The sequence below is a fragment of the Archocentrus centrarchus genome, chromosome 2 (genome assembly GCF_007364275.1).
Source record: "Archocentrus centrarchus isolate MPI-CPG fArcCen1 chromosome 2, fArcCen1, whole genome shotgun sequence".
Lineage (NCBI taxonomy): Eukaryota > Metazoa > Chordata > Actinopteri > Cichliformes > Cichlidae > Archocentrus > Archocentrus centrarchus.
In genome coordinates, this window is record NC_044347.1 from 19,524,769 (window position 1) to 19,540,806 (window position 16,038).

Here is a 16,038-nt window from a genome sequence, read left to right on the forward strand (position 1 = left end):
TGACATCATCGCTGTCTCCGTCCTTACAGCCTGTTGACGAGGGAACGACTGTAAAAGCTTCATGTTACGTACAAAAATAGCAAACTAACGTCTAACTGGGATTTCAGTGCTTGTAAGAACATAAACATCTGCAGATGAATTCTCTCCTCTGACGCTCTGACAGCCACTTTATGAATGAGGAAATGAATGGGAGTGTCAGACAGGTGGTTCAGGTGCAGCAGGAGGGGCGGAGTCAGAGAGACACTCAGAGTTTATTGGATAAAACCTGCCAGCGAGCAGGTTAGGGTCACAGAATCTGGGGGCAAAGCAGGTTGAAGGGACTTCTCTGGAGATCTCACTGGTGGGCAACAGTGGTTATGGAGCTTGTCAGGAGACCAGGCAGGCAGCCAGTAACGAAGGAGGCAGAGTGCCTCTGGAGGCTTGGCAGGAGGCCAACTATGAACCAGGCCAAGAGGCCAACAGCAAAGGAGCTGCAGCCACTCCAGAGGCTGAAGCTGAGATGGATCACCACTGAAGGCTTGATTGACAGCCAGTACTGAAGGAGGCAGAGTCTCTCTGGAGAGCTGACATGTACTAAGTCGGCTGAGCTGCTCAGAAGTCACAGGCCGCGCTCTGGCTGAGGCGTCTCTCAGGTTCAGGCTCAGTAAAGTTTTGAAAACTCTGTGACTCCCTGAATGTTCCTTACCTCAAACTTTTTCTGGCATGGTCTGCCTTTAGAAAAAAATGTTATAAATACAATAAATTTATATCTTTTTGATAAAAATATAATTGTTGGACATTACATGGTTTTAATTAGGAATGGATGTAATGGGCTACATTTAAATGTAAAATTGCTTCATTCATTTTATTGTATTATCCCCCCCCCCCTTTTTTTTTATTTAACCTCCACCAATAAACTGACTCTCGTTTGTCTCTGACTGGCTCGTTCACTTCTTCCTTACTGGAGGCGTCTGCACACAGTCTGAGCAGAGTTTGCCTTTAATGGTAAAAATTTACATTCATCACAGACTTGGAAAGCTGCTCTGAATGTTTTCAGCTAAGACTGAACTTTGACCTTTAACAGTAACTCAGTGAAACATCACTGCTGTGGCTGTCAGAGAGCCGTCGTCTATCAGTGAGATCTGATTTGATTATATCAATATTATATGAAGTACAGCTGATAATGCATGGAACAAAAACTGAACAGCTTCTGATAATTTTTAATATCAGTCAAAGATAACCTGAGTAAAGACAAAACACGGATTTTAAATTATGATTCGATTTATTAGGGTGAAAATAAGCCATCCAGACCTACCTGGCCCTTTGGGAACAAGTGATTGGAAAAGTGATTCTCTATAAAAGTCTAACTGTGTGAGGTTATCCAGAAAACAGTGAAACATATCGGCCCTCCTCACACAAACTGGTGCAGCAGCGCCCTCTGCAGTGTGCAGAGAGAAGTGCAAAAGCTTACAGCACCTGGTATTCCCAGGCGGTCTCCCATCCAAGTACTGACCAGGCCCGACCCTGCTTAGCTTCCGAGATCAGACGAGATCGGGCGTGTTCAGGGTGGTGTGGCCGTAAGCGACAGCAATCATGAACAAACCGCTTTTTATACGTGTGCCAGCGGTTGATCATGATTAGTCATTTTGATACGTTATTGATAAAACAAACCTTGATTATTGAGCAGCAAAAATGCTTTTCTCGCAGTAATATATGAATGAATGAATACCTTTATTAGTCCCGCAATGGGGAAATTACAGTTAACAGAACACCCAGCCAAGAAACAGGTGTCTGAGGTCATGCAGCCGTTATACAGGCGCAACCTTTATATCAGTTATAATAAATCTTATTTTATTACAAGACAGTGTTGCAGTGACAGAGAGCACACAGCCTGTTAAGACGATTTTTAAGTAAAAAATGTTGTCTTGCTTGTTATCCGTCCTGGCCACCGCTTACGGCACTTTGTGAAGTTCAGTCTATTCACTTGTATTAGTTTGCAGCGCAGAGCTGCCACATCCAATATGGCGGACGCGCTGACGTATCACAGCATCAGGCCCACCCGCTCAACGCAGCGTCTAGGTATACGTGTCTATGGACTCACCTGTCCAAGCAGTGTCTGTGTTTCTTGAGTCCAGCAGAGGGCAGTGTTTCACTGTTGAAGGATGAATGAAGCTTCTGCTGCTCTGTGTTCACATTAGATTGCATTATTGTATGATTTGCGTTGAATATGTTGATATTAATACCCAAATGTTTTAATATTTTCAGAACCTCTTCTTGCCAAACAAAGTGCCCAGAGACAAAGTGTTCAGGGATTACAATGAAACCGTCTTCCATCTCTAATTGGATGTTGCTGCAGTGAGGCAGCATTCAAACCACTTTTAAGAGACAGTAGGAACATAATTCACTGTAACAGTGTGCCTCTTTTGTCCCATGACAGCCTGTTTATAAGGAGAGGGGTGATTCTAGCATTTGATTTTCAGGTTTTGAAGAACTACATTATTGTATTTAACTCCTCAGCTAAAACTGTATGCAAGGCAGACACCCATCCCCTTATTAATCCTTTTTTTTTGGTACAGTGGAGCTACTATTGGTTGAACAGAATCATTCCACTTCTTCCATTCAGGGAAACAGATTTGTTTCCATGCAGAAGTTCATACCTTTGACCTGTTCTTCTCTAACCCAAGTGGTGTCGCTAAGTGGCAGAAGGCAGGACTAATTGGCTGAACCATAGAGAGTATAACACATGTCACAGTAATTCACAGTAAGTAAACATATTCATACACGCATATTAGTGCTAAGCAATGGACTAAATACTACACTTTACTGCCAAAAGTATTTGCTCCTCTGCCTTGACACATATATGAACCTGAATGACCTCCGATTCTTAATCCATAGGTTTTAAGTCAATGAGTGACTATCCAAAGACCAAGGTGACCAAAACAGTATGATAGAGGGCAAAGAATAGAGTGTAGCAGCTATGTCTGCACTCCCCTCCTCCCTCACGTCCTCAGTTAAGTACGCTTAGCCTTCAAAAACTGTCCTGGCTCCGCTGCTGCCATGTTCGTAAACAAGAAGCATCAAAAACAGCAGGAAACATATGCTGACTATATATAGTCGTATATACGACCGACTGATGACAGTAAGATCAAACAAGCACCATTCATTCACTGCAGTCAGAAATCAACGTCAACACAAACGAAAAAGAAACAAATGCAACTACTTCTGAAAGAAGCTACAACAGTTTTACTTTCAACACTGCCAAATCATCACTGACATTATTATTAATATTAATTTTAGTAATTATTTACAGTTTTCCAAAACAGCACAAGCCATAATTTCTCATAAATTTGTAACAATGGCCAAAGAAATAATTAAATCAAATGTAAAGTACACAAAATGTTATCTTTAAAACCAACTTCCATCTTTGCAGGATGTCATCAGTGTAATTTCTTGGCACTATCGCTCGGAGGATCTAAAGCTTTTTCACTGCAGTGAGTTCTTCATGTGTCCTCCTCCTGTGTCCTTCCTTTTCTTCCGGTCTGTTAGTTCATCACTTTTGATTTCACTTCAGCCACAGTTAGCGTTTCAGAGTAAAGGATAGGCAGCACCTCCGTTATTTCAGTCAGAGAATGTAAACATAATCTCTTCCCACGGAAGAGCGAAGCTGCGCCTTTTCCGGCTTCCTCCTCACATGCTCTGCTGTTTCTTCAGTCGGACTTTGTCCTGCGCTTTTTGCTCTTGACGGTGCAGGCTTCTCTTCAACATCGTCCCGCCTTTCTCCGCTTCACCTCCAGGTAAAAATGTTTCCTTGTAGAAGGCAGATTGCAGATATCGGGCATGAGCCTGTTTAGAATAATCCTGATTCACCAGCATACCTGTGTGCACTTCTTACTTGCGCAGCATTTCTGCGCATCTTTGCAAAATGAAGTGAAAAAAGTTTACAGCACCTGGTTTTCCATTTCCGGTCTCCCATTCTAGTGCTAATAAGACCTGACCCTGCAAGTGAACCGTCAGCTGCGAAGTCTCAGTCGGGCCAGCGGCACCTTGAATTTTGTTGCTCTTCTATTGTCCGTATTACGGTAAGGAAAGAAGGCCTCATCCTGCAGCTCTGAAACTGCTTTCGTTTTATTTGCAAAAATAACACTTTCCTTTTCTTTGCTACATTATAAGACATTATGCATAATACATTATTAAACCATTTAATACTGTCAGAAGAATGCATTAAAAGGAGGCACAATCAGAGGATTTTCAGTCAGGTTGACTCTGCTTTCTTTCCCCAGGGAATCATGAGGGTCCAGTGTGCCTGTTTGCTGCTTCTGCTGCTCCCCGCTGCTGCGCTCTCTCAAAGTTATAATGACTTTGAACGGAAACACATCCTTCCACAGAAGGGCTCTCAGAAGTGTGACGACATGATGAAAAACATCAATGGCATAAATCAGTGCAAGCCAATAAATACTTTTCTCAAGGCAAAGGTGGATCAAATTGTGAAATTATGTAGATCTTACAAAAATGATTGGGCCATCGATAAGTTTGATGTTATTGACTGTAGGAGGAAAAGTCAGAAACCTTGTACATACACAGATCTAAACCTCAGAGAGCAGAAGAAGATAAAATGTGAAAATGGCCTACCTGTGCACCTCGAGAATGCTAAATATCAGAAGTCTTCAAGTTGCTGCAGCTGCAATCAATTGTCTCTCTTTCTCTTTCTGTCTCTCTGGTTTCTGTATTTTATCTGATGCTGAAAAGTCACGCTCTGTCCCAGCTTTGGCTGCTCCTCAAACCCTTTAATGTCGGCTCTGCCTGGTTTATAGATGCTTCCTAGAGATTTAACAATGCGAGTCTGCAGTTCTCTGAAATGTATCTGAGGCAGAGATTAGAACCACATTATGAGTAAACTAAAGCAGGCGGGTTTTACCTGCTTTTGCTTTTGTTTGTTTGTTTGTTTTTTACAGTTTCAACTGAGTGCAGGAGCTTTACGAGCAATTTTTTATAAGACAAAAATAATTTCAAACTATTTAAAAGTGATGAAATCTGCAAATTTTTAAACTTTTTATGAAGAGTAAATACTTGTATCTTATGTTTTTCACCAAGCTGGGAATGTTTAATATGTGCTAAATAAAAAGACGAAGAATCCCTGATCATACGTGTGTCCTGTTTGCTGAAACACTTTATGTGCTTTTGATGTCTCCATATTGTAGTTTGTGTCATTTTTAGATCAGAAGACACTCTCACACATTCATTTGAATGGTTGTCCTCACCCATTCATTTGAATGGGTGAGGACAGCTTATTTACATGTAGTTTAGATTTTTTGTGTGTTGTTGTAATAAAAGAATAATAAAAGAATGTTAAGAGATAATTATCTCTTAAAGGGCATTTGAATTGTTTAAGGTGGATAAAAATGTAATTTATGTGGTATTTCTAATGTATGGGAGAGTTTGAGGTTTTTTGTTGCTGCAACTTTAAATGAGGTCTATACGGTCAGTTTTATTAGGCGGTCAGGTGCAGTGAGGGGGAGCCACACTTTTTTTTTTTTACCTCTTTCTTGTTTACGCTTTTGGATATGATGGATGATTAACAAACAATTTTGCGAATGTTCTGTACCACCATTTTTGTTTGTTTCTTTATAAGTCTAAGTAAACATTTTTAAATGTTTAAAACTGCTCCTGTGGATTTCTTCTTTTATGGATATGGATGACAACGAGTGAATTATTGAGAGCATCAAGCAGAACTTCATGGTGTGGAAACCTACATGCATCTTGCATCTTTCTTACATCTGCCTAATTGATGATCTAATATGAATTCAGAAACAAGCCACAAGACGTCTCTTCTGCTCACAATGGCACTGAACAACAAACTATTCATGCCAGCAGTCTGACTTGTGCTGACCTGTAGGGTTAAACTGGGCCAAAATGATGTTCTGTCACCTGATAGGCAGGATAGTGCATATTATGATCAAATGAGTTAATTTCATGCCCTGCAGCCTGGCATTGCTTCCCCACTGTTGTGGGGCAAGGCATACGGTCCACTTAGCTCTGCAACAGGCTGGCACCCTGTTGATACATAGTGACAGACGACCTTCACGCTCACATTCACACCTACAGCCAGTTTGGAATCACCAGTTAGCCGAACCTCATGCATGACTTTAGGAGGAATCCAGAGTAGCTGGAGAGAACACACACAGGCTCATGGAGAACAGGCACACTCCCCACGAGCCTGAGGCTGGAACTGAACCCAGGACCTTCTTGCACTGAGGCAACAGTGCAAATAACTGCACTACAGTGCCAGCCTGTTTTTAAAGTCAGATATTGGATCTTTACATGATGTGTTCCCGAAGTTGAGTTTTGTAAATCATCTCGCAAAACAAAAAGAAGTTCAAGGTTTCGAGGATTCTTTATTGTCATTCACATACAGTGGAACGAAGTTCTGTTCTCCGGTCCCAGTGTTGCCCATGTAACAGTTATGACATTCTAGTAAATTCTTTATATATATATATATATATGAAAGAGAGAGAGAGAGAGAAAAGAAGCAGTTCCTCAGGCTGGTGGTCCTGCTCTTAATGCTCCTCAGCCTCCTGCCTGAGGGGAGTGGAACAAAGTGTGTGTGTGCTGGGTGTGTGTGTGGCCCTTCAGGATGCAGGTGGCCCTTTTCCTGCATCTGAAGGTGTAAATGACTGTGGTGGTGGAGAAGCTGTCTCCTCAGAGGACCCCGACTGAAGCACATGTAATCACACAGGGGATCGCTGTGGTCAGATCACTTTATTATCCACTGTTGGTGACATACTGAAGGTGTGAATGCATCTGTGCAACTCTCTACATTGTTTTTTGTCAGCTCCTGTTTATTTTTCATATAAATAAATCTTACTTGGAGTAAAGAATTTATGCATTGATTTCTATATATTTATTCTTTTTGATATTAAAATCATTTGGATGTGTTCATTTACGATTCTCCACTGTAGCTCCCTGAGCAGCAGCGCCCTCTGCAGTGTGTGGAGAGAAGTGCAAAAGCTTACAGCACCTGGTATTCCCAGGCGGTCTCCCATCCAAGTACTGACCAGGCCCGACCCTGCTTAGCTTCCGAGATCAGACGAGATCGGGCGTGTTCAGGGTGGTGTGGCCGTAAGCGGGAGACAAACCAAACAAACAACCTTTTATACGTGTTATGACAACAATTATTTTCAGCCGGAAAACAAATTTGTAGTCTCAAGACAACAAGAACATTTTCATTTCAAACAAGACGACAAACCCTCAATACCACAACACTTTTGTTGTTAAGGCCTAAATAAGACCTTGTTTTTGTACGTGATGTTGTGGTCATTCCAAATGAAGCAGCTTTGAGGAGGAAAACTGTCACTCAGTGTGCAAAACAACGGCTGTTTATGAAATTCCCACAGGAAATTTTGAGCCACCGACTTTGGAAGCTATATGAGCAAGAATGTAGTTCCAAATGAACTGTTTAAAAACTGCTTTATCCAATAAACTTTTAATGTGTTACCGAGACAATCTAAATCTAAAAAAATCGTAGACACCTTCATCACAATTGTTCATAACAAGACATTTTAATATCATGTTTGTTTCTCCACAAAAATAGAATAACATTTACTGATTTACAAATGTTCCTATTTACATGGATAGAGAAGGTTACGTGTAACTCTAGAGAGGTTTTACTGTACAAAGCAAAGCTCGACCTTTTAAAGACAAAACTCTTTGAAGCCACTTTTGTCAATGAGAAGTTCACAGTTGACCTCACATCTAGTTTCATAAAGCTATTTAAATTTGAGCCCTTTGATAGCATCACAAAACCATGAACTATAACCAGACGTATCAAGTGCAGAAAACATAAAATGATGCTCTACTGATTATTCTCACTTAGGACAAAATGAGAATAATCAATAAGGTCTAATACCAATCTTATATTATCAATGATGTCATTCCTTCTGTTTGATTAGTTAAGATATAGAAGGGAAATGGGATGTCACATATCAATTTTCTAATAAGGCCCCGGCTAAGGGTTTAATTAAGATACTGAAAGTGATTAACAGCTATTCTTTGGAAAACTGTGGTATTCACACCACAGTTACATGTTCAGTCCAGCCACAGTGTGATGCTGTGAGAGCAGGGCTTTCTTAAGAGTCACATTTTGAATTAGTTCTCATGTAATGTTTTCCAGCTATAAGAATATTTATACCCGGTGATCGGTGGCCTAAAGTTAGTTTATTTGAACAAAGCTCTGATGAGCCAATTAAACTCAAAGTCATCAGAACATGTTCTTCAATAGAAAAGAATCATTTTTTATAAATATGACATTTTTACTATGAAATAGTGGATTCATATTTAGAGAAATATTTACCATAAATGTTTTCTATCCCTGATGAAGCTCAGCTTCTATGCTGGATGATAATCCATCCATCTCTCTGTCTTTTATCGTTACTATCACTCAGTTTTTAAAGTTTAACAGTGTGGTGAACAGCATTATGGTCAGACTGTGGAGATCCTGTTACATGAATCAATAAGAAAAGGCTGCTAATAATTACAGAGTATTTGGAAATGAAAATGCTTCCAATGAAACAGGTTATTTCATATTTCGGTTTCCCCTGCAGTTCCCTGAGCAGCAGCGCCCTCTGCAGTTTCTAAAGAGAAGTGAAGAAGCTTGCAGCACCTTGTATTGCAGCGCAATCTTCTATCCAAGTACTAACCAGGCCCAGCTGTGTAAAATAATTCATCTTTGAATGCTGATGCTACAGTTACTTACTGGCTGTGCCATCCTGTAACATATCAGGATAACAAATAATTTCAATAACTGATGTTTGTCATCTATAAACAAACAGATGCAGTTTGTCAGAATCAGGTCACACTTTCTGTTCCATTTGTTGAGACTATGTCAGCCATAGCAGAGTTTAGTGGCCTATCCCAGCTGCCATAGGGCGAGAGGCAGGGTACACCCTGTACAGGTCACGAGCTTGTCGCACGGCTAACACAGAGAGACAACCATTCATACTCACATTCATACCTATGGGCACTTTAGAGTGACCAGTTAACCTAACCCCAGTAACTGCATGTCTTTGGACTGTGGGAGGAAACCCACACAGACATGGAGAGAACCTGTAAACTCCACACAACGAGAGGTCTGGGCCAAGGAGGCAAAATTAACATAAAATAATGTAAAATATTATACGTATTATATTATATATGTAAAATATAGTAAAAATATTTACCCATGAAAACCAGAGGCAAGCTGACTGGTTGCTGTTTATGGATCACACCAAAACATGGACAAGCACTTAATCTTAATTTCTGAAAATCTGATTTTATCCTTATTACACACAGTCCTCCTGAACCAAACTTGAATTGTGCAGACATGTCGTTGGCTCAGTGAACTTGACTATCACTTACACAGAGCTCTCCGTTACTCACTTACAGTATCTCTATATGGATACAATGTAGTACTCCTCTTTTCTTTAGTCAAATCCAAACTGACATCTTTCAGTTATCAAACTGCTTCTGAATAAGTTGCAAAACAGCTTAAACACTGTACGTGGTTTATCTTACATTCAAGAGCGTGTAATGCAGCTGCACTATCAGCACTATTGAGACACTTTAATACAATAATAAAATGAATGCAAATAAAGAGACAATAGACAACAGATAAAAAGGTGCTCTTTGACTTCAAATGTTTTATTCTTTACTTGTACATGTGGCCTGTACTGGCCTCGCAGAAATCTCCATTCGGCTATCCAGCAAGCTAAACACCTCCACACAATAAATCCAGGACACCTTGTCGAACTTGAGCGTCTTTATAATGTGAACGGTGTGAAACTGAAATACAATACACAGAATAGTAAATACACGGGGAGTTTAGTACTTCAAATGCACGCATGTCTAAAAAGAGGTGTTTAACATAAAGTGTCTGCCATATATAACGCAGAAATATGACCTTCCATCAACTAATGTATTTACAACAAACATAATCTTCATATACAATACAAATTAGTATATTTGGAAAAAAAATGTCCCAAACTGCAACAATACCAAATATATACTTCCAGTTAAACATCCAACTTACAGGGAATGCCTTTATGAGGTCTAGAACAGCAGGATTGCATGAGATGGTGAACGCATGAATTACTGCAGCCTTCTTGCTGGTTTTCCTGGCTTCTACCACTTCTGGCTACATCACTTCCTGTTACTTGCCATTTACTGACAGTCTTAAAGGGACAACAGCTATTTTAGGGCGAAAGCCCAAAACACTCCCCGTCTGGTATCTTCCAGGATACCACAATTAATGTTCTCTGATTTAGGAATGCAAAAGGAAAACTATTTCTGAAATTGGTCTGTAATAGGTTTTGGTTGTACCATGCTGAACAACCTTGACTTCAACCTTCCTCACGAGTCCATCTTGACTGGGAACAGGCTTGACAACAACACCCATTGGCCATTCATTCCTCCTGGCTTGTATTTCTTTAAGGAGAACCACATCTCCTTCTTTAATATCCGGTTATTTATGCTGCCATTTCTGCCGAGACTGCAGAGTGCAAAGATACTCCTTCCGCCATCTATTCCAGAAATCGTCGGCCAGAAACTGCATACGTTTCCACTGGCTCTTCAACATTTCTCTTGGGTTGACACTGGAGGAGAGAGGTGGAGGAACACTGCCCTTCTGTGTGAGAAGCATGGCAGGTGATAGAATGTGAGGATGCTCCGGATCCGAGGAGACTGGAATTAGAGGACGAGCATTTAGAATGGCTGTAACTTCTGCTAGAAATGTGGTCAGAATTTCATGAGTGAGTTGGATGCGACTGCCTTGCAGTAACATACAGTCAAGGATCCGTCTTGCCATACCTATCATACATTCCCATGCCCCACCCATATGGGACGAATGGGGTGGATTGAAGACCCAGTCACAGCCTTGATCCTGCAGGAAGCCTTGTACCCTTTTCTCCTCTGCAATGTTTGACCTCATTTCTTTATATGTACCAATAAAGTTTGTACCACAGTCCGAACGAAGCTGCTTTGCTGGGCCGCGGAGAGCAAAGAAACGCTTTAGTGCATTGACGAAGCTAGAAGAGCTCATATCCTCGACAACCTCAATGTGGACTGCTCTTATGCATAAGCAGGTAAACAAAATTGCCCAACGCTTGCTGTTGGCTTGGCCTCCACGTGTCCGTCTCGTGGACACCTCCCATGGTCCAAACATGTCCACGCCCACATATGAAAAAGGAGGTTCTATTTTAAAACTGTCTGCAGGTAGGTCACACATAAGCTGTTCTCCAACCTTTCCTCTGAGCCTTTTGCAGGTCACACAATTGCTGATAACTTTACCAATGCACCTTTTTGCTCCTACTATCCACAAGCTGTTTTCTCTAATCACTCCCTCTGTAAAATGCCTGCCTTGATGACTGATCTTTCCATGATGATGCCGAACAAGGAGTGTTGTTATGTGGTGATTACCTGGCAGAATGATAGGGTTTTTCTCCCTCTGCTCCAGACCTGATTGACTAAGTCGTCCACCAACACGTAAAAGCTCTCTCTTGTCCATTGTGGGATTCAGTTTTCTGAGTGGACTGTTTGTAGGTAGATTATGCTTGGCAGTGATGCATTTTATTTCCTCTGCATAAGCCTCATGTTGCACACTTCTGATGATTACTTCCTCAGTTTCCTTTATCAAATCGGCGTTGATGGCTTTGTTGCACATGTGCCAACCCACACACATTTTGTCCTTTGCTGAACTTCCAAAGCAGCATGCAACATGCTTCAGATTAGCTGTGGCCTTGGTCACGGATCTCCAAGTAGAAAAACGTTCCCATCGTTTTGAGCCTAGGCAGGTCTCTATAATATGGGTAGATAGAGTTCTTACCTCAGGACGGACTTCTGCATCTGTTGTTGGGTCCAGGAGATCATATTTCTCTGGTGGATCTGATAACGCTCTTGGGTTCTGGAGAAAGGATGGCCCTGTAAACCATGTCGTGCTCTGGAGCTTCAGGGCAGGAACAAAACGTGAGCCATGGTCTGCTGGGTTCTGTTCTGTTGGCACATAATGCCACTGTTCAGGCACGGTAGACTCCCTGATACGCTGAATGCGATTGTTCACATAGACATAAAACCGTCTTGACTGGTTTTAAATATAACCAAGGACCACCTTGCTGTCCGTATAGAAACTGATTGTGTTGAACGGATGGTCAATCTCCTCAGCAACTACCTCAGCTATTTCGACGGCGAGCACCACTGCGCAGAGCTCCAACCTGGGAATAGTAAGTTCTGGCTGAGGAGCAAGTCGTGCTTTAGCAACGACAAATCCTACTTCCACTCTTCCATCATGGCTTATGACTTTCAGGTATGCAACAGCACATATGGCCTTCACAGAAGCATCAGAGAAGATGCATAGCTCAGTACTCTTGGCTTCGCAGGTCGGGACTGTGGAGTATGGACGGGGCACATGAATGCTGCTGAGATGCTGCAAAGAGTTTTGCCATTCCATCCATTTTTCTTGCGTTGCCTCTGGAAGAGGAGAGTCCCAGTCAGAAGCTTCTTCTGACAGTTCTCTTAGTAACAGCCGTCCCTTGATTGTCACTGGAGCCAAGAAACCAAGTGGGTCGAAGAGGCTGTTGACCATGGAGAGTAATCCCCTACGTGTATATGGCCTTTCTGTCTGAGGGGCGTGAAATGTAAATTGGTCTGACATAATGTTCCATTTCAATCCAAGACTCCGTTGGTCAGGAAGGTCATCTGTGAATAGGTCAAGGTCCTGAAGGTCCTTGGCACGATCCTCCACTGGAAATACATCCATCACCTCAGGCTTATTAGAGGCTATTTTGTGGAGCCGAAGATTTGAGGCTGTTTGCATTTCTTGTGTTCTCGAGAGAAGGTCAACAGCTTATTCCACGGACGGGAAAGACTTGAGAGCGTCATCCATGTAGAAGTCATGCTCTATAAACCGACAAACATCCGCTCCGTAATGCTCTTTTCCTTCCTGGGCTGCTCTGCGCATTCCAAAGATTGCTACAGCGGGGGAGGGGCTGCTCCCAAAAACATGCACCCTCATTCTGAAGTCAACCAGTTCCTTCTTCAGGTTGTTTTCTTTGTGCCAGATGAAGCGAAGAACATCCCTGTGGTCCTTCCGCACCAGGAAGCAGTGAAACATCTGTTGGATGTCTGCTGTAATTGCAACTGGGTTCTTCCTGAATCTTATGAGGACACCCAACAAACTGTTGTTCAGGTTTGGTCCAGGTAATAGTACATCATTAAGAGATGTCCCCTCAAAATGTGCACTTGAGTCGAACACCACTCGTATTTGAGTGGGTTTTTGTGGATGGTAGACTCCAAAGAATGGCAGATACCAATACTCCTTTCCCCTTTGTACCGGAGGTGCAAGCTCTGCATGCTCATTGTCCAATATTTTCTGCATGAAGTCCACAAAGTTGGATTTCATCTGGGGTTTTTTTGTTCAAGGTGTGCTGCAAAGACTTAAGGCGGCTCATAGCGTATTGGCGATTGTTAGGAAGATGCTTTCGTGGCTGGCGGAATGGCAAGGGAGCTACCCAACTGTTGGAGGAATCCTGGAAGAATTCATTCTTCATTATCTGAAGGAACAGGAAATCCTCCACTGATGGTGTAAGCTTGCTGTCATCCATGGTTTTCTGGAAAACTGCATCTCCCAAGTTCTCACAGCTTGGCTTGTAGCATTTGGGGGTTTAGAGGAAAGCCGATTGATTGGATCTGATGGGAGGGGCAGAGTTTCTCCTTCACTTTAATGTGGGTTTCACATGGAGGAAAATAACTTGTTCTGCCATTCTCCAGAACATGAGTCTTAAAGGTAGTAACTTCAGGTCTATGGGAGCTGCCCAGGCACACATCACCAATGATCACCCATCCTAAATCCAATTTCTGTGCATATGCTGCATCAGAGGGCCCAGTGATTTGTTCCCTTACCTTGTGGACCCTTAGCAAGTCTCTCCCAAGTAGCAGCAGGATTTCGGCACTGCTATCCAACACTGGAATTTCATGGGCTATTGATTTAAGGTGAGAGTGACTAAGTGCAGCCGCAGGAGTGGGGATCTCATCTCTGTTATTGGGAATCATGTTGCACTCAATGAGAGTGGGCAGAGGGATGTTGAGAGCACCAACTACAGACTCAACAACAAACCCAGTCGCACGGCGACCAGCTGTTTCCCCGACACCTGAGCATGTTTTGAGAGTGTATGGGGTTGAGGGACCATTAATGTTGAACATCTCGAAGAACTCGGAGCGTGCCAATGACCTATTGCTTTGGTCATCCAACATGGCGTACATCCTTTTGCTCTCTCTGTGGCTGTTAGCAGGGTAAACGTTTACGAGGCATATCTTAGAACAGGATTTGCCACTAAATCCCTCTCTACACACCTCAGTGCAGTTAGATACAACTGCAGCTTCTGGAGATCCCATCTCCCCGCCATTCTCTGTAGGGGAACGAGAAGGTGTGGGGGTAGCTGGAAGTTTGTCTGGATGCAGGATTGTAGGGTGCTTGTTACTATGGCAATCGGAACATTCAACCACTACATCGCAGTTTCGAGGTATGTGCTTGTTTGAGGCACAGCATTTGAAACAGATTTTGTGTACCTTCAGGATCCTTTTCCTTTCATCGAGAGGCATTTCTCTCAGTCCTCTACACTTACGTAAGGGATGGGGTTTATTATGCACTGGACATATCTTCTCTGGGTCATCAGCAGTGGGTGCTGTTTTGGACAGGGAGACGTCAGTTTTATGTACCGAGACTGGTCTTCGGTCTGTGATGTGGCTCTGTGAGAACTTATCCCTTCTGATTGCAGTAGAAGCAGTGGAAAATAACTGGAGACTGAAGCTTGGGTCATTAAGTGCCTTTGCTTGCTTGCGCACAAACTCTAAGAAGAATGAAAATGGTGGAAAAAACACCTTGTGCACTTGTTTGTAGTGTGAACCTTCCATCACCCACCTGTCTTGAAGCCCATATGGTAGTTTTTGTACAATAGGATGGATGCCTCTAGCAGTGTCAAGGTATGACAGGCCTGGCAAGTATCCTTCTTGTTTTGCTGATTCAATCTCAGACAGCAAATCATATAGCTCCCTGAGCTTATGGTGCTCCTTAAGCCCAATTTTTGGGAATCTTTCAAGCTTTGCAAATAGAGCTCCTTCGATAGCTTCTGGCGACCCATACAGCTCATCCAATCTGTCCCATATGTGTTCAAGTCCGACAGATGGATTTCTCACATTTACAGATTTGATGCGTCGAGCGTGCTCAGAAGACTCTGCTCCTAGCCATTTTATTAACAGGTCAGCTTCTTCTCCTGCTCTCAGAGCTAGGTCCTCAGTAACAGCAAGGAATGATGATTTCCATGGTAGATAGTTTTCAGGCTTGTCGCCAAATTTCACAAGTCCTGATGACATTAGCTGGCTGCAAGCTAAGTATCTGGCTAGGTCAATTTGGGCTGCATCACCGGAGCAATGTGGAGCAGAAGATGGATAATGGTTTCGGGTTTCTAGCTTTGATGTGTATCCTGGCACTCCATTTATATTGTGTGACTGATGTTGATGTGTAAAACCTTGGTTGGAATGAGTGTTGTCATCCTCAATGTGACTAGGAGGCTGGGAGCTTTGCAGGACTGTTGATTTATCTCGTAGTTTCTTGTCTCCTTGTGTGTGAGAGTGGTTACTCTGTAGTGAGGGTTCAAGTTTTAGTGATGGTCTGCTACCGCTGAGATGACTGTGTTCCCTAACATACTGTTTGGTACGTTGTCGGGAAGTCTGTGGAGGTGTTAGCTGCGTTTTACATTCACTTGTGGTCTCCAGATTTGCCACTGCAGCCTCCATAACTGCCGCTTCGGCAAGTGCAGCCTCTGCCTCTCTCTTCTTTTCTAAAGCTTCTAGTGTAGCCTCTAAACAGGCCTTTTCAATTTTTATTTCTATCTCTATTTTCAGCTTCTGCCTTTGCACGTGCCGTAGCAGCTGCCATAGAAATGCTTGATGCCACTGAAGCTTTACTTGAATGGGATGTTGTGGACTGGGTGTCAACATCTTTTACTTTGTTATCCATGTCGAGCAGGCAGGTATTAC

At 42.5% G+C, this 16,038-nt stretch overlaps 1 long non-coding RNA gene and 2 other non-coding genes across 3 annotated transcripts; 1 reads left to right on the forward strand and 2 right to left on the reverse strand.

The window, feature by feature from the left end:
- Positions 1-1,443: 1,443 nt before the first annotated feature.
- Positions 1,444-1,562, reverse strand: LOC115799479 (5S ribosomal RNA). The gene has a single exon (XR_004021581.1). It is a non-coding gene; the product is annotated as a 5S ribosomal RNA (ribosomal RNA).
- A 2,057-nt stretch (positions 1,563-3,619) lies between these two features.
- Positions 3,620-5,560, forward strand: LOC115792156 (uncharacterized). Its single transcript, XR_004021008.1, has 3 exons — positions 3,620-3,773; positions 3,958-4,058; positions 4,260-5,560. It is a non-coding gene; the product is annotated as an uncharacterized LOC115792156 (long non-coding RNA).
- A 1,422-nt stretch (positions 5,561-6,982) lies between these two features.
- Positions 6,983-7,101, reverse strand: LOC115799483 (5S ribosomal RNA). Its single transcript, XR_004021582.1, has one exon. It is a non-coding gene; the product is annotated as a 5S ribosomal RNA (ribosomal RNA).
- Positions 7,102-16,038: the final 8,937 nt, after the last annotated feature.